This window comes from Mustela lutreola, chromosome 1 (genome assembly GCF_030435805.1).
Source record: "Mustela lutreola isolate mMusLut2 chromosome 1, mMusLut2.pri, whole genome shotgun sequence".
Lineage (NCBI taxonomy): Eukaryota > Metazoa > Chordata > Mammalia > Carnivora > Mustelidae > Mustela > Mustela lutreola.
The window spans coordinates 228,800,702-228,826,075 of NC_081290.1; the positions used below are offsets into that span (position 1 = coordinate 228,800,702).

At 38.5% G+C, this 25,374-nt stretch overlaps 1 protein-coding gene and 1 non-coding gene across 3 annotated transcripts in view; both read right to left on the reverse strand.

Annotated features, from left to right (window-relative positions):
* The window catches only part of ACER3 (alkaline ceramidase 3), a 153,408-nt gene that overhangs the window by 101,436 nt on the left and 26,598 nt on the right, over window positions 1–25,374 (reverse strand). The window lies entirely within an intron of this gene.
* Window positions 16,577–16,713, reverse strand: LOC131822832 (U4 spliceosomal RNA). The gene has a single exon (XR_009350326.1). It is a non-coding gene; the product is annotated as a U4 spliceosomal RNA (small nuclear RNA).

Sequence of the window (25,374 nt, forward strand, 5' to 3'; positions counted from 1 at the left end):
AAGAAAATAATTCTTTACTCAAAATAAATACTGTAAAATGATCCAAATAGGGGCACCTGGGTGGCTCCATTGGCTAAGCAACTGCCTTCAACTTGGGTCATGACCCTGGAGTCCTAGGACTGAATCCAATGGCAGACTCCCCCCTCAGTGGGAAATCTACTTCTACCTCTAACCCTCCCCCTTCTCCTGCACTCTCTCTCATTCTCTCTCTCTCAAACAAAATCTTTAAAAAAAAAAAAAAAAGATCCAATTAAAATAAAGATAACTTTTGACAAGTAAAACTAAGATTTTTCTTTTTTTAGATTTTTCTTTTTTTCAGAGATTTTATTTATTTATTTGTCAGAGTGAGAGATAGAGAATGAGCAAGCACAAACGTGGGAGAGCAGGAGAAGTAGGCTCCCCACTGAGCAAGGAGCCCCTTGTAGAACTCTATCCCACCATCATGACCTGAGCAGAAGGTAGATGTTTAACAGAGCCACCCACATGTCCCAAAACTAAGATTTTTCAATCAGAATAGTCACTAAAGAAAATTCTTTTTTTTTTTTTTAAGATTTTATTTATTTATTTGACAGAGAGAGAGAAAGCACAAGAGAGAACAAGCAGGGGGAGCTACAGAGGGAGAAGCAGGCTCCCTGCTGAGCAGGGAGTCCAATAAGGGTTTTATCCCAGGACCCCAGGATCATAACCTCAGCCAAAGGCTGATGCTTCCTCAACTGAGCCACCCAGGTGCTAATTCTAAAGATAAAAAGAGTATCTCAAAAAGAACCCCAAATATTCAGCAGAAAATGAGTTGGAAAAGGTAGGTATTGAGACTGAAAGAACGATCCACAGACAGACTAATGACAAGATAAAATACAGAATTGTGTTACTTTTGTCTCCTGAATCAAAGAGCAACAAATTGGGGTATGCATTTTGCATGTCTTTTTGAAATTTCATTTTATGGTAATATATTTAATTTCTTTTTTCTAACAATTTCTCTTCATCTGATTTTTGTTCCCATCTTTACAAACCAGAAACAAACCTCAAACATGAAAAGCAAAGAAATAGTAAACACCCCAAAGCAGAAATAAGTAGTAAAGGGGGGAAAGAAATGGTTAAACTATTTTATAAATTGATTCTGGGTAGAATAAAGTGGCACAAAGCATTCAAAATTCAAAATGAGTAATTTTCAACACAGGAGCTTATAACAAATATCAATTAATGGACATATACAGAACACTCTACTGTATATCATATACATTCTTCTCAAATACACATGAAACATTTGGACAGACCATATGTTAGACTAAAAGTTCTCAACAGACTTGAAAAGATAGATAACATACAAAATACTTCCTCCAACCACAACAAAATGAAGTTCAAAATAACCAAACAAAAATTCACAAGTCTGTGGAAATTAAATGACATATTCTTTTCTTTCCTATATTTTGGGGGGCTATTTGCCATCCCAATATCACTCTCTTTTTTTCTTAATAAAAGAACCCCAATTTTATCTTTTAGGAGTTTTAGGATTCCAGTTTTTACATTTACGTCTTTAATCCATTTTGAGCTTACTTTTGTGTATGATACAAGAAAGTGGTTCAGTTTCATTTCTTTGCATGTAGCTATTCAGTTTTCCCAGCACAATTTATGAAGGGGTTGTCTTTTTCCCATTTTTTAAAAATATTTTATTTATTTACTTGACAGATGGAGATCACAAGTAGGCAGAGAGGCAGGCAGAGAGAGAGAGAGGAGGAAGGAGGCTCCCCACTGAGCAGAGAGCCCGATGTGGGGCTCCATCCCAGGGTCCTGAGATCATGACCTGGGCTGAAGGCAGAGGCTTAACCCACTGAGCCACCCAGGCACTCCTCTTTTTCCCATTATATATTCTTGCCCCCCTGTTGGAGATTAGTTGACCATATAAGCATGGGTTTCTTTCTGGGCTCCCTATTCTGTTCCATTGATCAAGGTGTCTGTTTTTGTGCCAGTACCATACACTGTTTTGATAAAATGCCATATTCTTGAACAACCAATTGATCAAAGAAGAAATCAAAAGAAAAAAGTAGAAAATACTTAGAGATGAATTAAAATAGACACAACATCCCAAAATTCATGGGATGAAACAACAGCCACACTAAGGCAAAATTTATAGCTGTGAACATTTACATTAGAAAACAAGATCGGCGGTGCCTGGGTGGTTCAACCAGTAAAGCGACTGCCTTAGGAACAAGCCATGCATTGGGCTCCTTGCTCAGGGGGCAGCCTGCTTCTCCCTCTGTCCCTCCCCAAACTGGGCTCTCTCTCTCTCTCTCTCTCAAAATAAAATCTAAAAAAACAACAACAAAACAACCTCCACAAGATCAGGGCACCTAGGTGGCTCAGTCAGTTAAATGACTGACTCTTGATTTTGGCTCAGGTCATAATCTCAGGGTCATGAGATCAAGCCAAGCTCTGGGCTCCATGCTGAGCATGGAGCCTGCCTGAGATTCTCTCTCTCTCTCTTTCTTACCCTCTGTCCCTCCCCTTCTCCCACTGGTATTCCCTCAATCTCTAAAAACAACAACAACAACAACAAAAAACCATGAAGAACGATCTCCTGCTGAAATGAAATAATGCTAACTAGTAACATGAATATATATAAAAATAAACAACACACTGGTGAAGGTAAGCATATGGTCCAAGTCTGAATACCATAATATCATAATACGCTGGTATGTTAATCACTTACCTCTATCACTTATAAAGGTGAAAGGACAAAAGTAGTAAAAATAACTGTAGTCGCCAAAAAACCCCACAAAACTATAGCTGCAAATCACATATCCAATAAGGTGTTAGTATCCAAAATATAGAAGGGACTGATACAAAACCCAAGAAACCAAATAATCCAATTTAAAAATCAGCAGAAAATATGAACAGACACTTCACCAAGAGACATGCAGATGGCCAAAAGACACATGAAAAGATGCTCAACATCACTCGTTGTCAGAGAAATGCAAATCAAAACCGCAATGAGGTATCACCTCACACCTGTCAGAATGGCTAAAATCAACACAGGTAACAACAGGTGTTGGCAAGGATGTGGAGGAAAAGGAACCTTCATGCACTGCTGGTGGGAATGCAAACTAGTGTAGCCACTGTGGAAAACAGTATGGAGCTTCCTCAGAAAGTTAAAAATAAAAATACTTAAAATCTAGTAATTGCACTCCTGGGTATTTATCCAAAGAATATGAAAACACTGGGGTACCTGGGCAGCTCAGATGGTTAAGCGGCTGCCTTCAACTCAGGTCATGATCCCAGAATCTTGGGATGGAGCCCGAATCTGACTCCCTGCTCAGTGGGGAGGCTGCTTCTCCCTCTCCCTCTGCCTGCTGCTCCCCCTTCATGTTCTCTCTCTCTCTGTCAAATAAATAAATAAATAAATATAAAAACATGTATAATATTTTCTATTTATAATAGCAATAAAATGTTAATATCAAATTATAACATTGAAATTATAAAATATTTATAATATAAAATATTAAAATAATGATAAAATTTTTAAAAGAATGTGAAAACACTAATTTGAAGGGATATATGCACACCATGTTATTATAGCATAATTAACAACTGCCAAATTCTGGCAGCAGCCCAAGTTTCCATCCATAGATGAAGGGATAAAGAAGATGTAGCATATGTATACACAATGGAGTATTTTTCAGCCATAACAAAGAATGAAATCTTGCCATTTAGAACAACATAGATGGATCTAGAATATAATGCTAAGGCAAATAAGCCAGTCAGAGAAAGACAAATACCATATGATTTCACACATATGTGGAGTTTAAGAAACAAATCAAATGAGCAAAGGAAAAAAAAAAGAGAGCAAGAGAAACCATGAAACAAATCCCTAACAATAGAAAACAAACTGATGGGACGCCTGGGTGGCTCAGTTGGTTGGATGACTGCCTTGGGCTCAGGTCATGATCCCGGAGTCCTGGATGGAGTACGGCATCGGGCTCCCAGCTCCATGGGGAGTCTGCTTCTCCCTCTGATTTCTCCTCGCTCATGCTCTCTCTCACTACCTCTCTCTCAATAAATAAATAAAATCTTAAAAAAAAAAAAAAAAAGAAAACAAACTGATGGTGACCAGAGGGGAGGTGGGGGAGGAATGGGTTAAACAGGGGATGGGGATTAAGAATGTATTTATCATAAAGGGCACTGAGTAATGTATAGAATTGTTAAATCACTACAATGTACACCTGGAACTAATATAACATTGCATGTTAGCCATTCTGGAATTTAAAACAAAAACAAAACAAAAAAACTATAACTATAATAATTTATTAATGAATAGACAACAAAAAAAGAGGTAAACTGTTAAATCAAAAACTTACAAGGAAGAGAATAAATGGGTAGAGTTTTAGCAAGCAAAGTTGTTACCAGCAGAAAAAAAGGCTGTTACATCCTTAAGTTGTCTTAGGTAAGCCTCAGGGTAACCACAAAGCAAAAACCTACAGAAAAATAAAGAGAGGGAATCAAAGCATATAACTACAGAAAATCATCAATTCACAAAATATGGAAGCGGGGCGCCTGGGTGGGTTAAAGCCTCTGCCTTCGGCTCAGGTCATGATCCCAGGATCCTGGGATCAGGCATCGGGCTCTCTGTTCTGCAGGGTGCCTGCTTCTTTCCTCTCTCTCTCTGCCTGCCTCTCTGCCTACTTGTGATCTCTGTCTATCAAATAAATAAAATCTTTAAAAACAAATACACAAACAGAAAAAAATAAGGCAACAAGAGGAATAAGGGAACTATGTAACAGCTAGAAAACAAAAAAATGGCATTAGTATGTCCTTAACTATCAGTAAGTACTCTAAATGTAAATATAAGTTATCTAAAAAATAAATTATCTAAATCTAAATGTAAATTATCTAAAATCTAATTGTAAATTTTGCAATTAAAAGGCACACAATGGCTAGATGGACAAAAAACAAGACCTGACTGTATGCTTGCCAGCTACAAGAGATTAACTTCAGCTTTAAGGACATGCATATGCTCAAAGAGATGATATGGAAAAAATATATTCCATGCAAGGGAAACCAAAAGAAAGTACGCATAGCTATACTCAGACAAAATAGACTTTAAGACAAAAACTGTAAAAAAGACAAGATCATTATGCAATAACGAAGGCTTAATTCATCAAGAGGATATAATAACTGTAAGTATGTATGTACCCAACATCAGAGAATATAAATATATTAAGCAACACTAACAGATCTGAAGGAAGAAACAGACAATACAATTAATAGTAGACTTCAATACCCCACTTTCTACATGAATAGTAAATCCAGACAGAAAACTAATACAAAAAAGTTGGACTTAAACTATGCTTGACACCAAAAGGACCTAACAGATCTATATAGACCATTCCATCCAACCAAGAGCAGCAGAAAACACATTCTTCAGGATAGACTGATGTTACAAAACAAATCTTAGCAAAATTTTAAAACTGAAATCATACAAAGTATCTTTTCTGACCACAGTGGTATAAAACTAGAAATCAGTAACATGGAGGAAAACTAGAAATGCACAAATATGTAGAAATTAACATATTCCTGAACAACAAATGGAGCAAAGAAGAAATCAAATGTTACATTAAAAAATATCTTGAGGGGGCACCTGGGTGGCTCAGTGGGTTAAAGCCTCTGCCTTCAACTCAGGTCATGATCCCAGGGTCCTGGGATCGAACCCCACATCGGGCTCTCTGCTTGGCAGGGAGCCTGCTTCTTCCTCTCTCTCTCTGCCTGCCTCTCTGCCTACTTGTGATCTCTGTCTCTGTCAAATAAATAAACAAAATTAAAAAAAAATAATAAAAAAAAATAAAAAATATCTTGAAATAATGAAAATGGAAACAATATACCAACTTATAGAATGCAGTTAAAATAATTCTAAAAGGAGGGGTGTGGGAGGCCACAATAGGCCTGAGACGAGGACCAAATCAGGCCCTGACTTGTGCCTCCTTCAAAGTCTGAATAACCTAACAAAAGGTTTAGGATGGGAAACTGAGTAGCACTGAGAAAGGGTCTGTGCTATGTGTTGTGCGCTGGCCTACGTGACTTCCCACATTCTTGCTAAACAAATGAGAACAATTCGGTTGGGGTCAAAAGTTCATTGCTGGTCCTTGCTGCCTTAATACTGCTCATAAATTACTTTCGGGTTTGCTGTATCAATACAGAACAATTGTATTGGCATCAGCCGTTTGGCGTCACGAGGTCTGATTATAGTTAAAGGTGAAACTTATTATGGGAACTTGTGGTTGTTTAACTGGACACAGGTGTACTATTTCTCCTATCACTATATATATGGCCTTAATGCTTTGAATAAACTTAGCACTATTGTACATCCTCCTCAGTGCTCCTCCTGCCCCCATCTCTTTGTCTCTTAACTTCTTTTCTTCATCCTCTTACCCTCACGTTCCTGGTCGATTTGTCGCGCCGGCCGGGACAGAGGGGCACCTGGGTGGCTCATTGGTTTAAGCCTCTGCCTTTGGCTGAGGTCATGATCTCGGGTCCTGGGATAGAGCCCCACATCAGAATCTCTGCTCAGCGGGGAGCCTGTCTCCCCTTCTCTCTCTGCTGCCTCTCTGCCTAACATCAGGCTCTGTGCTTAGTGGAGTCTGCTTGAGATTCTCTCTCTTTTTTCCTGTCTTCCCCCCACGACAAGCATGTTCTCTCTCCCTCTTTCATATAATAAACAATCTTTAAAGAAGAAAAAAGAAAAATCTCAAATAAACAACCTAACTTTATACCTCAAAGAACTAGAAAAAAGTAAGCCCAAAGTTAGGAGAAGTAAAGAAAGAAAAATCAGAGTAGAAATAAATGTATTAGATTAATGAAATGCAGGGCTGTTTTTTTTTTATTTATTTTTAAAAAGATTTTATTTATTTATTTGATAGAGACAGCGTGAGAGGGAGCCCAAGCATGGAGGAGTTGGAGAGCGAGAAGTAAGCAGGGGGCCTGATGCTGGACTCCACCTTAGGACACTAGAATCATGACCTGAGCCAAACACAAACGCTTAACAACTGAGCCACCCAGGTGTCCCAGAGCTGGCTTTTTAAAAGATAAAAACTGACAAACCCTCAGCTACACGAACTCAGGAAAAAAAGCAAGAGAATTCAAATAAATAAAATCACCACTAAAAGAGGACATTACAACTAATACCACAGAAACATAAAGGATTATGAGAGACTACTATGAACAATTATATGCCAACAAACTGGAAAACCTAGAAGAAATGGATAAATTCTTGATATATACAGTCCACCAAGACTGAATCAGGAAGAAAAAGAAAATCCTAATAAAACAATAACAAGTAAGGATAGTGAATCAGTAATCAAAAGCCTCCCAACACAGAAAAGCTGAGGACAAGCAGTTTCCTTGGTAAATTCTACTAAATATTTAAAAGGATTAACACCAAACCTTCTCAAACTGTTCCCAAAAAATAGAAGGTTATACTTCCAAACTTGTATTCATGAATCCAGCTTACCCTGATAACCAAATACTATATGACATCATGTATATCTGGAATCTAAAAAAGCCAAATTCAGAGAAATAGAGAATAGAATGGTAGTTACCAAGGGTTGGGGTGGGGAACTGCAGAATAAGGACATATTGGCCAAGGTGTACAAGCTTTCAGTTATAGGATTAACAAATTCTGGAGATTTAATATACAGCAGGGTGACTACAGCTAATAATACTATAATATATACTTAAAAGTTGTTAAGAAAGTTCATCTTAAATGTTCTCACCACACACACACACACAAATGGCATTATGTGACAGGTAATTATGTAACGTTATGCTGGTAATCATTTTACAATATATGTTTATGAAATCAACATGCTGTATACCTTAAACATAATGTTACACAGTAGACCCTTGAACAACACAGGTTTGAACTGCACAGGTCAATAAATATAATATAGTACTGTAATACATTTTCTTTTCCTTATGAGTTTCTTACTAATATTTTTTTTTCTCTAACATACTGTATCATAAACACACAGTATATGTTACATATAACACAAAATATGTGTTAATCAACTATTATGTTATTGGTAAGGCTTCTGGTCAACAGTAAGTTATTAATAGTTATATCCTGGAGAGTCAAAAATTATACATGGCTTTTTGACTGCATGGGCAGATCCATATTCCACAACTCCATATTACTCAAGGGTCAACTGTTTTCAATTATATCTCAATAATACCAGAGACAAAATTTAAAATAAAAATTGATTCCTAAGTAACTTAACTGAATACTAGAACAAACCTCAAGGCTATTTCTGGTATACAAAAAATATCCAATACCCAACAAGGTAAAAATCAAAATATCTGGCATCCATTCAAAGACTACCACGCATATGGGGGTGCCAGGGTGGCTCAGTAGGTTGGGCGTCCAACTCTCAGGTTTTGGCTCAGGTCATGGTCTCAGAATTGTGGGATGGAACCTCACACCAGGCTCTGTGCTCAGCAGAGAGTTTGCTCAAAGACTCTCCCTTCTTCTCCCTCTATCCTTCCCCGCTACTTGCACACATGGGGTCTCTCTCTCTCTCTCTCCCTTTAAAATAAATAAATAAATCCTAAAAAAAAAAAAAAATTACCAAGCACAGAAAAAAAGAAACACAACCCATAGTGAGACAAATAATCCAGTGAAACTAATCCAGAACTGACACATATGTAAGAATTAGCAGACAAGAATGAAAACAGTTCATTTAAAAGTCTAGAAAAATATAAACTAACCTATAGTGTCAGAAGAAGAACAATGGGTGTGGGGAAGAGCTGAGGTGTCTTCAGTATCTTGACTGTGGTGATGATTTCACACACGTATATATGTCAAAACTTGATTTATATACCTCAAGTATGCACACTCTATTGTATGCCAACTCTATCTCAATAAAACTTTTTTAAAAAAAAGTTTTGCTTCTGAGGAGTAGAACTAGAGGGTAGAAAGAAATGAGGGAAAGGCACTGCTTTTTAGTTTTAGTACAATTCTTCTACCACTAGCTGGATTTTTATTTATTTTTTAATGTACTGGATTTTTATATTTTTAATATAAATATAAATAAAATAAAAATTAAAGAAACTTTTAGGAAAGAGAATGAAACAGTTGGGGACAGTTTCATAGATGTGACAAGATTTGATTTACATCCTGAAAAGAGAGAACGAACTACAGTCTACTGGCATGTTAAGGACCAAGTACAGAACTTCATATTATACATGTGCTAACTTGCTTCTCACAACAACCTATTGAAACATTATTGTCCCATTAAGCAAACAATAAAGTCAGGCTAAGAGATTAGTTCTTTTAAATATTTATTTATTTGAGAGACAGCAAGAGAGAGAGTGAGCATGAGTTGGGGGGAGAAGCAGAGGGAGAAGCAGATCCCTGCTGAGCAGGGAGCCAAATGCAGAACTCGATCCCTAGACTCCAGGATCATGACAAGAGCAGAGGGCAGATACTCAACCGACTAAGCCAGGTGCCCCAGGCTAAGAGATTATTTAATTTACCCAAGTTCTCACAGTAAACAAATGGCATGGCCAAGATCTTATTCCAGGTCTATCTGTCCTTACAGTCAAGGTTCTTATCCTTTAATGTACTAGCACAATGTCTGTGTAAAGAAGGTCCTTATTAATATTTTAAAAATTACACCAAAGAGGGTGTGCCTAGGTGGCTTGATTTTGGTCAGGCTTGATTTTGGCTAAGGTCATGATCTCAAGGTTGTGAGATCAAGTCCCGAATCAGGCTCCACACAGCGCAGAGTCTGCTTGGAATTCTCTCTCCCTCTACCCCTTTCCCCACTCATGTTCTCTGTCCAAAATAAACAAATAAAATCTTTTAAAAAATTATATCAAAGAGTATTCTATTAAAAATGTTTTAAGTAAATTCCCAATTGCACAAATAGCAAAATAATTTGCCTCGGTGGAAGGTGAAAACATAAGGTGGGGAACTAGACTGACTGATAATTATATATCCAAACAACAGTTTTCAACAGCTTTAAGTAAACTTGCAGAAGATACTGAAACCTGAAGAAGATGCCATTTCAGAGGGTCCTAGGATTCAAACTAACAAAAATCTTTACTGATGGCTGAGATAAAGGAATCAAAATATGCCCAAAGGTACAGATAATATTAAATTCAGCTGAGATGTCAATACTATGAAAATCAGAAACACATTTCAAATCACCTGGAGGCAGGGGGTAGAAGAGTCTTATAAACTACCTAAAACTCAGTTAAGGACAATGCAAAGTTTTACAAATTAGAATGAGAAACTGTAAACCACAAATATAGGCTGCTGTGACAGACAGAATAAGGACAACTGTAAGAGAAAGATCCAAAGAGAGAAAGATGACAGTAGACCATCTTGGGGAAAATCTGAATATACTACCTCAAAGCAAAATTTAGAGGTAAAAATGTGAAGAGATGGGTAGTGGTCATCCTTCTCCCTGCTTTACTTCAGCTTCTCTTTGGAATATTTACCTATTTATGGCACCCTACTTTACACAAACACAAATCCTAAGTACTGAGAGAAGAGACTAAAATAAAGGAATCATTCACTTAACTAATAAAAACATCATGAGAACGGCATGATTCCAGTCTTCAAATATCTGAAGGATTGTTAAACTACGGGTGAATAAGGTTTCCAGAAGCTGTAAACTATCAAAATTAAAATCACTGAAGTTACAGAGAAGTAGATTTCCACTCAATGTAAGGCAAAACATTCTAAAATTAAAGCTGTCCAAAGAAAGCATAACAAGCTGCCCTATTAGACTATGAACTTTTCTTCCCATTTTGCCTTTGTTTGTTTGTTTTTTAAACGATGATCTACTTGTTTAGATTTCATAATCCATCTTCATGTAGTTTTTCAGGGAGTTACACATATTGTATTCCCTGACATCTTGAGTGTTTGAGAATATCGTGCTCTGCCTTTATTCTCAAAAGATGACTTAGCTATAAAATGTTGGGCTCTCATTCCTTCAAAAGTTTGTAAGTATTATGCTGTTGTCTTCCCCACTGAACATTACTATGGAAAAGTTTGAAGCTAGCACAAATTTTTTCCTTGTAGAAGACTTGCTTTCTTGGGGTGCCTACGTGGCTCAGTGGGTTAAGCCTCTGCCTTCAGCTGAGGTCATGATCTCAGGGTCCTCGGATAGAGCCCCACATCGGGCTCTCTGCTCAGCAGGGATCCTGCTTCCCCTTCTCTCTCTCTGCCTGCCTCTCTGCCTACTTGTGATCTCTCTGTCAAATAAATAAAATCTTAAAAAAAAAAGACTTGCTTTCTGGCCTAGACTCCTGAAGTATTACTGTATTATACTTGAATCTGTGTATTTGGGAAGATAATAGGCCTTGAGATTAGATAATGATCCCATACCCACTTTATCTCTCTGCACAGCTAAGAAAACATAGTAATAAAGACATTTTTGACTCCTGAGTCAGACTGACAACTTGAATCTGTAACTGCAAGCTGTAGTGCTACACATGTAATTTTCAGTAGCATCAAAACTCATCACATACCTCAATACAAACCTAACAAAGAGGTTTAAGACTAGAACTCCTGACAGGTTTTTTGGGTACAAATTGAGAAAGTGGTTATAAACTTTATATGAAAATTCAGAAGGCCAAGAAGAACCCAGACAATCTCAAATAACAACAAAGGTAGAGTATTTAGAGACATCAAGGCCTATTAGCAAGGACAGACAAAAAGAATAAAAAAGATCCCAAGAACCAACTTATATGGTCACCGGATTTGTGATAAACATGGCCCTTCAGTGTAGTTTAGAAAAAATGGTCTTTTCAATAAATGGTTCTGGATCAAATAGATACTTACATGGGGAAAAAACGAATCTGGGCCCCAAACTCATACTTTTTATTTTGAGATGTACTGCAGATCTAAACGTGAAAGGTAAAACAACATAAATTTTAGAAGAAAACATGGGAAAATAGCTTGATGACCTTGGAGTGGCAATGAGTTTTTAAACATGAGACCAAAAGGTTTAACTACAAAGGCAAAAAAACTATAAAGGTAAGATTATAAAGTCAAGAATAAAAGTTTTTTAAAAAGCTGATTTAAAGAATAGATATGAAATTGCTTTATAAATAAGGAGTTATATGTCATTTAATTTTACTGGACAAAAAAGAATGCACATTAAATGACCACGGACTGAAAATTTCTCCTTTAAAAATGGTATGAGTCAGGGCACCTGGGTGGCTCAGTTGGTTAAGCATCTGCCTTCAGCTCCGGTCATGATCAGGGTCCTGAAATTGAGCCCTGAGTCAGGCTCCCTGCTCAGCAAGAGCCTGCTTCCCCGTCTCCTTCTGTCCCTCCCCCTACCCACTCATGTGCAAGCATGTGTACTCTCTCAAACAAATAAATAAAATATTTTTTTAAAATGGTGTAACTCAAGGACCAATCAAACTCTAAGGAGAAGTAATTTGGGTTTTACTTTCTATCATTCATTTATGTTAATATTTTTTTTAAAGATTTTATTTTCTTATTTGACAGACAAGTAGGCAGAGAGGCAGGCAGAGACAGAGAGAGGAGGAAGCAGGCTCCCTGCTGAGCAGAGAGCCCAATGTGGGGCTCTATCTCAGGACCCTGGAACCTGAACCGAAGGCAGAGGCTTTAACCCATTGAGCCACCCAGGTGCCCCTATATTAATATTTTTAATTATAAAAACAATATAGCCTTATTGTAGAAAATACAGGAAAAAGAAGAAGAAAATCCATTATTTTACCATCTTAAAATATCCATTTTTATCATTTTGGTGTTTGGGAAACCCTCACCAGAGGGTAATTTGAAAAAGAAAAGTTTACCATAAAGAATCATTACCTACGAGAAACTTGGAATAATGAGGGATTAGCTAATAAGAAGAGAATATTTGAGAATATAGAAATAGCAGATATAAGGAATGGCCACTATTCCTAGGTTGGAGATAAATACTAAAAGAAGAGGTCTCAGCCAGGACTGAGATCTAAACCCTGTTGGAAAGGGCATGACCACAGCTCACAGAACAACAGAAAAGTTGCTGTAGTGCCACAACTGCAGAGCTTACTGAAAATTATACCCTTAAGAACGTTGTTCTTCATATGCCCTCTAGGGAGCCAGGGAAAGCTGATCACATGGAGTGGGGAGCTACTGGCTAGTGGATCCTGCTGACTGCAGTGCTCCGCAGGAGCTATCACTGTAAAAGCTGACAAGCTTTAAGATCAGGGCACTAGAATCTTCATGTACTGTCAGAGAGACATTAGGTAAGCCACTTGTACTGCAAGAGCCAGGCAGTGGAGAAACTACCAGGCCAGCACCTCAGAACCAAGATGGAAAACCCCTCCCTCTTCCAATGTCTCTCCAGTGCCCTCTACTGGTAAAGTTTAACATTCAGCCAGTTAGCAAAGGAACCTATGTAAAGGTTCATTTTCACAGAGTATGCAATGAATCAGTTTGGAGCTGAGGGATAAGTTGGTAACTAGCACAACTATAAAACTGTTTTCATTAATCATGGCTGGGCATAACTATGGTTGCTGAAGGTTACCCCAAACACCAATATGATAAGAATGGGTTTTTTAAGATGGTAAACCAATCTTTTCTCTTTCGTCTGTATTTTCCACAATGTGGTTATACTGCTTTTATAGTTTAAAATTTAAATATAATATAAATAAATGATAGAAAATGAAGGCTAATTGCACTCCTGGGTATTTACCCCAAAGATATAGATGTAGTGAAAAGAAGGGCCATCTGTACCCCAATGTTTATAGCAGCAATGGCCACGGTCACCAAACTGTGGAAAGAACCAAGATGCCTTTCCACAGATGAATGGATAAGGAAGATGTGGTCCATATACACTATGGAGTATTGTGCCTCCATCAGAAAGGATGAATACCCAACTTTTGTAGCAACATGGACCGGACTGGAAGAGATTATGCTGAATGAAATAAGTCAGGCAGAGAGAGTCAATTATCATATGGTTTCACTTATTTGTGGAGCATAACAAAAAGCATGGAGGACATGGGGAGTTAGAGAGAAGGGGGTTGGGGTAAATTGGAAGGGGAGGTGAATAATGAGAGACTATGGACTCTGAAAAGCAATCTGAGGGGTTGGAAGTGGTGGGGGGGTGGGAGGTCAGGGTACCAGGTGGGGGGTATTATAGAGGGCTCGGACTGCATGGAGCACTGGGTGTGGTGAAAAAATAATGATACTGTTATGCTGAAAATAAATAAATGAAAAAAAAAAAGAAAAAAGAAAATGAAGGCTAAATTACTACTCTTTGGAGTTTAATTGGGTTTGGGATGCTCCCAGAAAATTCAATTAAAAGTTTTTTACCAGAAGTGGGGAGAACCTGGGTGGCTCAGCCATTAAGCGTCTGCCTTCAGCTCAGGTCATGATCCCAGGGTCCTGGGATTAAGCCCCGCATCGGGCTCACTGTTCAGCAGGAAGCCTGCTTCTCCCTCTCTTACTCCCACCTGCTGGTGTTCCCTCTCTCCCTGTTTCTCTCTTTGTCAAATAAATAAATAAAATCTTTTTTTAAAAAGTTGCCAGAAGTAAAAACTAGAGATTCAGTCATATACCACAGAGTTAGTATACTAAAAGATTAAAGAAAAAAAATATTTTTTTATAGAGGGAATCCTATTTGAATATAGACTTAAGGAATTTTTTCAAATTTGAAAACTACAATATTTTCATACCCCCGAACACAATTTCTTTGTATTCTCCCACCAAATAAAAATTACAGACATTAACAACATTCCCATAATTTAGAAATTTCGTAGTAAGTAAAACAAGTTTTTGGAAATGAAAAGAAAAGTATAATATCAAAAGTAAAGGAAAGAAAGTCAAGGGGAAAAAGCAATATACAAACATAAATTTGAAACAACTCTCAAAGGAGAAACAGTAGGAAGATATTTGCCTCAGAATGACAGTAGGTGGAGCCAGTGCACTCAGCAGTCTTGGTTCTCTCAAATTTTGCCAGACACAAGAAAGCCCTGGGGCAACTGGGTAGACAATTGACAGCTGTATAACCACCACCCAAAAACGGAAGATAAAAAAATAGAAGCATTAAAACCTGGTGAAGCTGAAAAAATTACTGCTTTATTGCCACTATGAGGAGCCCTCCTGCATGGTCAGCAAACAATCTTTGTGAGAGCAGTAACTGGTTTGAGCCTGAAAGCAACCTGACACCGTCCCCCCAAACAAGTTCACTTTGTGAAATATTTTACTGCTTATACAGATGTTCAAATAATGTAAAAGATTCCCAGAACTTCAAAGACTTTGGAGCTGAAAGAAGACAGGCAGACCTTCTAATTTAATCTTCTCAATTTATATCAGGCAACATTTTATTCATACCACTTCCTAGCTGTGTTAATTTGGGGAAATTATTTATGCTTAAGACTTAGTTTCCTGGAACTCCTGGGTGGCTCAGCCGGGTTAAGCGTCTGCCTTTGGCTCAGGTCATGATCCTAGGGTCCTGGGCTCCTTGCTCAGCGGGGAGCCTGAGCCTCTCTCTGTATTTCCCCCTGCTTGTGCTTCTCTTGCTCTCTGAGAAGTAAATCAACAAAATCTCAAAAAAAAAAAAAAAAAAAAAAAGAAAAAGAAAAAAGACTTAGGTTTCCAGACCTGTAAGGGGTGGGGGGCAAAATATTTAAAATCTTTAAAGTACGATGAAAACAATAACTATGACCCAAAAAGATCATATTAAGAATTAGGTGCTGGAATTTAAGAAACAGAGGAGATGAATATAGGGAAAGGGAGGGAAAAATAAAATGAAACGAAATCAGAGAGGGAGACAAACCATAACAGACTCTAACTATAGGAAACAAACTGAGGGTTGCTGGAGGGGAGGTGGGTAGGGAGACAGGGTACTGGGTGATGAGCATTAAGGAGAGCACTTGATGTAATGAGCAATGGGTATTAGCAACTGATGAATCACTAAACTCTACCTATGAAACTAATAATATACTATATGTTAATTAATGGACATAAAAGTAAAATAAATAAAATAAAATAAAAATTAAGTGCTGCCTGGGAACTGTCTTGATACTTCGATCAACTCAGAAAGTTGTCAAAAGGGAGAAAGCTTGCTTTCTAATTCAGAACAATAACAAAGAAAAAGAAAATAGTAGTATATGCTATTTCACCCAGAGTTTTAAAAAAACATACAAATGCGTATTACATTATTAGGTACTCCTTTATTAAGACAGATATCAGAATAAAGCAGGAAACCAACACAGGTATGTCTCACTTTAAAGAATTATAAGCAAAAATTCAGTTCAATTTGACAAACATTTATTAAGTATTTCCTATGGGCAAGGCACTGAGATGGGAGATGGGAAGAAAGGTTTAGCAAGTGAATAATTCTGGTTCCTGTTCTGGGAAAATATATATACAACTTAGGAAAGACCGACAGGTAAACAAATAGCAAGGGAGAATGGCAAGACCAAGGGGCACCCAACAACATACTCAGGGGGAGGGAAGGAACTCAAGAAGAGATTCAGTAAGGAGCTAGCACTGGAGCTATGCCTTGAAAAAAAGAAAGATAAGTATTTATGTCACTACTAATACAAGAGTCATTCTATTTTCTTTAGAGTGCATATAGTAGTTTCAAAAAAAATTATTTAATTTATGAAAACTGGTTTTACACATTATTTTTTAATTAGTAATAATCGCACCTCAGATAAACCTCATTGGCTATGATACTGCCACTGTGCAAAACTTACACATTATTTTTTAAAACTACATTCTATTTTCACTTTACTCTGTATTTAATAAAAATAACACTTAAAACTATTTATGATAAAATAATAAAAATGAAAATGTCCATATTAAGTTCAAGAGGAAGTACATTTTAGGTTTGGGAAGAAAGGCCAAGTACATAGTGGTCTCTTTTTTTTTTTTTTTTTAAAGATTTTATTTATTTGATAGAGATCACAAGCAGGCAGACAGGCAGGCAGAGAGAGAGAGAGGAGGAAGCAGGCTCCCTGCTGAGCAGAGAGCCCAATGCGGGACTCGATCCCAGGACCCTGGGATCATGACCTGAGCCGAAGGCAGCGGCTTAATCCACTGAGCCACCCAGGCGCCCCACATAGTGGTCTCTTAAAGAGATAACAGAAGACCTTGGGAGCCCCACATTAGTTACAGCTCAGGTACTATCGTTTATTAAGACGGAGATCATAGGGAAAGGTTCATAGCAAAAAAAAGAATGTTGTATTTATATAATGCTGCTTTGAAGAAGGCTCAAAGATGAGAGCTGAACAGTGAGAATAAACAATTAACAGAAAAGAATGATACAGAAGACATGAATTAGAAGAACAAGGGAACTAAGATGGTTCTGATCTCCCTGGAGAAATACTTAGTGAAATAAAGATTTCAGATTTATCCAAAGGTCAAAAAAGGGGAAGTTTCCAAACCATATTCAGGATGAAGAGGCATTCTGAAATAACAAAATCAGAAAATGATTATTTTGATAATCCCCACTTCCTCTCCACTTTGATTAAAACTTTCTTTTCAGGGCCCAACTCAGTAAGTTTTGCTTAGTCACTGGTACTGAATATGATCACTCCCTCTTCTTTCAGCACAAACTGTTCTAACCCCTCATCTGGCACTTGGCACAGATTGCCCTGTACAGATAGCTCTCTTTCCATTAAATCAAAACATAAGTATTTACATCTAAGTCCTTAAATTAAAAAAAATTTTTTTAGAAGATTTTATTTATTTGACAGAGAGATAGAGAGAGATCACAAGTAGGCAGAAAGGTAAGGGGGGGGGAGAGACTCCCCGCTGAGCAGAGAGCCTGATGTCAAGCTGGATTCCAGGACCCTGAGATCATGACCTGAGCTGAAGGCAGAGGCTTAACCCACTGAGTCACCCAGGTGCCCCCTTTAGTTAAATTTCTTAAGAGCAGCCGCCTTACATTGATTCACTCATTCAAAAGCAAGTATTTACTGAATATCTACTATGAAAAGCACTATAAAGGAATACAAAGGAAAACCAGACAGACTCTGCTCTCCTGCAAATTAAACTAGTGCCAAATTTACAAAATAGTAAAGATATTCAAAAACAGATATCATTTTATAAGTAGTTCAATTATGATGTAATGGAGTAATTCTTTACTCACAAATTAATTTATCAGATTTATCATTAATTCAAATCTAGTCTCACTAAATTTTTCACTCACTCATTTACTTAGAACTGGAATGCATCAGTTAAAGGTCATGAATATACCAGAAGGAAACAATCAAAAAAACTAAAAGGCTATCTATGGAATAAGAGAAGATCTTTGCAAATGACATATCTGATAAAGGATTAATATCCAAAATCTATAAAGAATTTATCAAACTCAAAACCCAAAGAACAAATAATCCACTTATGACATGGGCAGAAGACATGAATAGACACTTTTCCAAAGAAGACATATAGATGGCTAACAGCCACATGAAAAGATGCTCAAAATGACTCATCATCAGGAAAATACAAATCAAAACCACAATGAGATACCACCTTACACCTGTCAGAATGGCTAAACTTAACAACACAGGAAACAACATATCTTGGTAGGGATACAGAGAAAGGGGAACACTTTTACACTGTTTGTGGGAATGCAAACTGGTGCAGTCATCTGAAAAACAGAATGAAGGTTCCTCAAAAGTTAAAAATAGAACTACCCAGGGTGCCTGGGTGGCTCTGTCATTAAGCGTCTGCCTTCGGCTCAGGTCATGATCCCGGGGTGCTGGGGTTGAGCCCCACATCAGGCTCCCTGCTCTGCGGGAAGCCTGCTCCCCTTCTCCCACTCCCCCTACTTGTGTTCCCTCTCTGGCTGTCCTTCTGTCAAATAAATAAAATCATTTTTAAAAAATAGAACCACCCTATGATCCAGCAATTGCACTACTAGGTATTTGCCCAAAGCATATAAAAATTCTAACTTGAAAGGATACATGCACCCTGATGTTTACGACAGCATTATCAACAATAGTCAAATTATGGAAAGTCCAGGTGTTATCCATAAAAGCCAAATTATGGAAAGAGCCCGTGTCCACAGATAGATGAATGGATAAAGAAGATATGATATATAAATATATATTATAGATAAATAGGCAGACTAAGCCACCCAGGTACTCCAAGCACCAGGTGTTTTATGTAAGGGCTGAACCACCAAATTCTACACCTGAAACTAATATTACAGTGTATGTTATCCAACTGGAATTAAAATATAAACTTGGGGGTGGGGAGGCATCTGGGTGGACCAGTTCATTGGAGTCTGCCTTCAGCTATGGCTATGATCTCCAGGTCCTGGGATGGAGCCCCTGTTGGGCTCTCTACTCGGTGGGGAGTCAGCTTCCCCCTCAGTCTCCCTCTGTGATTTCTCTCTCTCAAATAAACGAATAAAATCTTTAAAAATAAAAATTAAAAAATAAAATCTTGGAAGAAAGGGGTGCTTGGGTGGCTTAGTAGGTTAAGCATCCAACTATTAATTTTAGCTCAGGTCAGGATCTCAGGGTCATGACACTGAACCCTGCATCAGGCTCTGCAGTCAGTGGGGAGTCTGCCTCTCTCACCCTTGGCCCCTCCCACCATGCTCTCGTTTTCTTTCTTTTTCTCTCTCTCAAAATAAATAAATCTTTAAAAGGAAAAAAAACAAAACAAGAAATGAAGGGGCACCTGGGTGGCTCAGTCGGTTAAGCATCTGCCTTCAGCTCAGGTCATGATTTCAGGGTCCTAGGATCAAATCCCAAACCAGGCTCCCTGTTCAGCAGGGAGCCTCCTTCTCCCTCTGCCCCTCCCCTTACTCATGTACAGGCACATGCACTATCTCCCTCTCTTTCTCACTTTTTAATAAATAAAACCTTTAAAAATCAATCAATCAATAATAAAAACTTGGAAGAAAAAAACAATTAGGAAATAACTAAGGTTTCACAATAAACTGACATAGAAGTCAAATAATTAACTAGTAGCAGACTAGTGAGCTGTAATCTACAGAAGACTTTCAAGTGCAGAAACAATAACCATGAAACAATACAAAAGTTGCTAGGCAGGGTATAATGGTATTTCTCCTAAGAACTGGTTCCTGGCACAATAAAGAATGTTTATTTCCTGAATTTGTACCTCAAATACCCCGTGTTACCACGGGGTTGGGGGCAGTAAGTTTAAAGGGGCTGGAAAAGCTTTAAATAAACTGGGGTATTGACAAATAACTGGGGTATGTAACATCCCAAGTACTTACTGATACTACGATGATTCACTCCACCTGTAGGAATGGTTGACAAAAAGAGCAAAGTGAAATTCATTATCTAGTTTGTGCCAGATGCGACACAATGGCCTTTAATTACAGAAACTGTAAAATCCAGAAAAAAGAGGGGGTAAGAGCAGATGTTGGAGGAGTAGGAAACCTAAATTTCATCTGGTTCCAGGAATTCAGCTAGTTATCAAACTATCTGAATACCTACAAACTCCACAGGACATTAAAGAAAAGAATAGCAGCAATTCTATGAACACAAAAGCAACCACATTCTGGAAGGACTGCAGAGAAGCGAATCCAAGGTGATATACAGGAAGACAGACCATGGCGGGGAGGAAGCCTACATCAGCTGGCTCCCGGCAAGTGACAGAGCATCAGAGCACAAAATCGGAACTTTTAGAAGTCTGCTCAGCAAAGGGGACGTCGCTCCAGTGGCTAAGTGGGGGTGGAACCCTCACCCAGATAGTGTGGTCTTAGGACCCTCCAGGTCACAGAAAGATAGGGGAGGGGTGCCTAAGTGTGGCAGAGCTCCCAGGTGTTGCAATGGGGAAGCCAGTTGCACAGACTGAGCTGAGGAGTGGGGTCTCAGCTCAGGGTTGCCATAAACTGTGATCTGTGGCACAGTCGGCCTCTTTGAGCAGGGGCCCAACAAGCAGCAGAAACAAGGAGACTCCCTTTCCCCCTCTGGGAGGAGCAGCACAGGAGCGTGCTGCAGGAATCAACTGAGCTTGAAGACTCCAACCAGTGTCATGTACCAGAGATAGAAACACTCATCATAGGCCAGGTGAACACAGAGTGTGGCTGGAGACCAGGGAGACAGGAGTGATTGATTGCTTTTCTCTGAGGACATACTGAAGAGTGGGGCCCTGAGTTCCTGGCTCTTCCTGGACCAGAGATTGGGAGGCCACCATTTTCATTCTCGTCCTCCAAAGCTGTACAGAAAGATTTCAGGAAACAAAAGCTACTGAGAGCAAACCTGAGCAGATTACGTAGCCTGGGCCCTGGCAGCGGTGTGTAACTCCACCTGGGGCAAAGAGACTTGAGAATCACTGCAATAAGCCCCTGCCCCAGAAGATCAGCAAGAGCAACCAACCAAGACCAAGTTTAACAGTCAATGAGAAGTGCAAAATTCCAGCGCTTGGGGAAGAGAGCACATAGAATTCATGGCTTTTTTCCATGATTCTTTAATCTTTCCAGTTAATTTTTAAATTTTTCTTTATTTTTTCTTTTTAAATTTTTTTGAATTGTTCTTCCTTCCTATTTTAACCAACATTGTATCAATTCCTTTTTAAAAATGTTTTTAATTTTCATTTTTACATTCATATTCCATCCCTTCATTGTATTCCATCTTAATTTTTATGTATATATGTTTTTCTTTCTTTAAAATTTTTGGATACAGTTTCCCCTCCCTGAACTGGACGAATCATCTAAGCAAAATATCAACAAGGAAATAAAGGCTTTAAACGACACAATGAACCAGATGGACTTCACAGATATATTCAGAACATTCCATCCCAAAGCACCAGAATATACATTCTTCTCTAGGGCACATGGAACATTCTCCAGAATAGATCACATCCTGGGTCACAAATCAGGTCTCAACTGGTACCAAAAGACTGGGATCATGCCTTGCATATTTTCAGACCACAATGCATTGAAACTAGAACTCAACCAGAAGGAAAAAGTTGGAAAGAACTCAAATAACATGGACGCTAAAGAGTATTCTGATAAAGAATGAATGCGTCAACCAGGAAATTAAAGGGGAATTTAAAAAATTCACGGAAACAAATGAAAATGAAAACGCAACTGTTCAAAATCTTTGGGATGCAGCAAAAGACAGTCCTGAGAGGAAAGTACAGAGCAATATGAGCCTTTCTCATAAAACAAGAAAGGTTTCAAGTACACACCCTAACCGTACACCAAAAGGAGCTGGAGAAAGAACAGCAAAGAAAGCCTAAACCCAGCAGGAGAAGAGAAATAATAAAGATCAGAGCAGATCTCAATGAAATAGAAACCAAAAGAACAGGAGAACAGAGCAACAAAAGTAGGAGTTTGTTCTCTGAGAGAATTAATAAGATTGATAAACCCTTGGCCAGACTTGACAAAAAGAAAAGAGAAAGGATCCAAATTAATAAAATCATGAATGAAAGAGGTGTGTGATCACAACCAACACCAAAGAAATACAAACAATTATAAGAACATTTTATGAGCAACTATACACCAGCAAATTAGACCATCTGGAAGAAATGGATGCATTCCTAGAGATGTATAAACTACAAAAACTGAACCAGGAAGAAATAGAAAACCTGAACAGACCCATAACCAGTAAGGACACTGAAGCAGTCATCAAAAATCTCCCAACAAACAAGAGCCCGGGGACAGACGGCTTCCCAGGAGAATCCTACCAAACATTTAAAGAAGAGTTAATACCTATTCTCCTGAAACTGTTCCAGAAAATAGAAATGGAAGGAAAACTTCCAAACTCATTTTATGAGGCCAGCATTACCTCGATCCCAAAATCTGATGAAAACCCATCAAAAAGAATTATAGACCAATATCCCTGATGAACATGGATGTAAAAGTTCTCACCAAAATACTAGTCAATAGGATCCAACAGTACATTAAAAAGGATTATTCATGGGGCACCTGGGTGCCTTAGTGGGTTAAAGCCTCTGCCTTCGGCTCAAGTCATGATCCCAGGGTCCTGGGATCGAGCCCTGCATTGGGCTCCCTGTTCAGCAGGGAGCCTGCTTCCTCCTCTTTCTGCTTACTTGCAATCTCTGTCAAATATATGAATAAAATCTTAAAAAAAAAAAAAAAAGATCATTCACCACAACCAAGTGGGATTTATTCCTGGGCTGCAAGATTGGTTCAACATCCACAAATCAATCAATGTCATAAACTACACTAATAAGAGAAAGAACAAGAACCATATGAACCTCTGAATAGATGCAGAAAAAGCATTTGACAAAGTACAGCATCCTTTCTTGATCAAACCCTGCACAGTGCAGGGATAGGAGATACATACCTCAATATCATCAAAACCATCTATGAAAAACTCACAGCGAATATCATTCTCAATGGGGAAAAACTGAAAGCTTTTCCCCTAAGGTCAGAAGCATGGCAGGGAAGTCCACTATCACCATGCTATTCCACATAGTACTAGAAGGCCTAGCCTCGGCAATCACACAACAAAAAGAAATTAAAGGCAACCGAATCAGCAAAGAAGAGGTCAAACTCTCACTCTTTGCAGATGATATGATAGTTTATGTGGAAAACCCAAAAGACTCCACCCCAAAACTGCCTTCATACAGGAATTCCATAAAGTGTCAGGATGTAAAAATCACACCAACAGCAAGAAAAAAGAAAGAGAAATTAAGGAGTCAGTCCCATTTACAACTGCACCCAAAATCTTAAGATACCTAGGAATAAGTCTACCCAAAGAGGCAAAGAATCTGTACTCAGAAAAGTATAAAGTATGCATTAAAGAAATTGAAGAAGACACAAAGAAATGGAAAAATGTTCTAGGTTCATAGATTGGAAGAACAAATATTGTGAAAATGTCTATGCTACCTAGTGCAATCTACGCATTCAATGCAATCCCTGCCAAAATCCCCACCAACTTTTTTCAAAAAAATGGAACAAATAATCCTAAAATTTATATGGAACCAGAAAAGACCCTGAATACCCAGAGAAATGTTGAAAAAGAAAAGCAAAGCTGGTGACATCACAATTCTGGACTTCAAGCTCTGTCACAATGCTGTAATCATCAAGACAGTGTGGCAATGGCACAAAAACAGACGCATAGATCAGTGAAACAACAGAGAGGCCAGAAATGGACCCCCTCATCTCTATGGTCAACTAATCTTTGACAAAGGCAGGAAAAAAATGTCCAGTGAAATAAAAGACAGTCTCTTCAACAAATGGTGATGGGAAAACTGGACAGCCACATGCAGAAGAACGAAACTGGACCATTTCCTTAGATCAGACACAAAAACAGACTCAAAATGGATGAAAGACCTCAATGTGAAACAGCAATCCATCAAAATCCTTGAGGAGAACACAGGCAGCAACCTCTTCGACCTCAACCACAGCAACTTCTTCCTAGAAACATTGCCAAACTCTCTTCTCAGCAGGGAGCCTGCTTCCCCCTCTCTCTCTCTCTGCCTGCCTCTCTGCCTCCTTGTGATCTCTCTGTGTCAAATAAATTGAAAACAAACAAACAAACAAACATCACCAAAGGCAAAGGAAACAAGGGCAAAAATGAACTATTGGGACTTCATCAAGATCAAAAGCTTTTGCACAGCAAAGGAAATGTCAACAAAACCAAAAGACAACTGACAGAATGGGAGAAGATATTTGTGAATGACATATCAGATAAAGGGCTATAATCCAAAATCTATAAAGAACTTAAGGGGTGCCTGGGTGGCTCAGTGGGTTAAAGCCTCTGCCTTCAGCTCAGGTCATGAACCCGGGGTCCTGGAGTCAAGCCCCGCATCCGCATGGGGCTCTCCCTGCTCTGCAGGGAGCCTGCTTTCCCATCCCCCTGCCTGCCTCTCTGCCTACCTATGATCTCTGTCTGTCAAATAAATAAATAATCTTTATTTAAAAAAAAAAAACTTAATCGAACTCAACAACCAAAGAACAAAGAATCCAGTCAAGAAATGGGCAGAGGACATGAACAGACATGTAGGCAAAGAAGACATCCAAATGACCAACAGACACATGAAAAAATCTTCCACATCATTTGGCATCAGGGAAATACAAATCAAAACCAGCATGAGATACTACCTCACACCAGTCAGAATGACTAAAATTAACAAGTCTGGAAACAACAGGTGTTGGCGAGGATGCGGAGAAAAGGGATCCCTCCTACACTGTTGGTGAGAATGCAAGCTGATGCAGCCATTCTGGAAAACAGTACAGAGGTTCCTCAAAAAGCTGAAAATAGAGCTACCCTCTGACCCAGCAATGGCACTACCAGGTATTTACTCCAAAGATACAAATGTAGTGATCCAAAGAAGCATGGGTACCCAAATGTTTATAGCAGCAATGTCCACAATATCCAAACTATGGAAAGAGGCTAGATGTCCATCAACAGAAGAATGAATACAGAAGAAGTGGTATATACAATGGACTATTA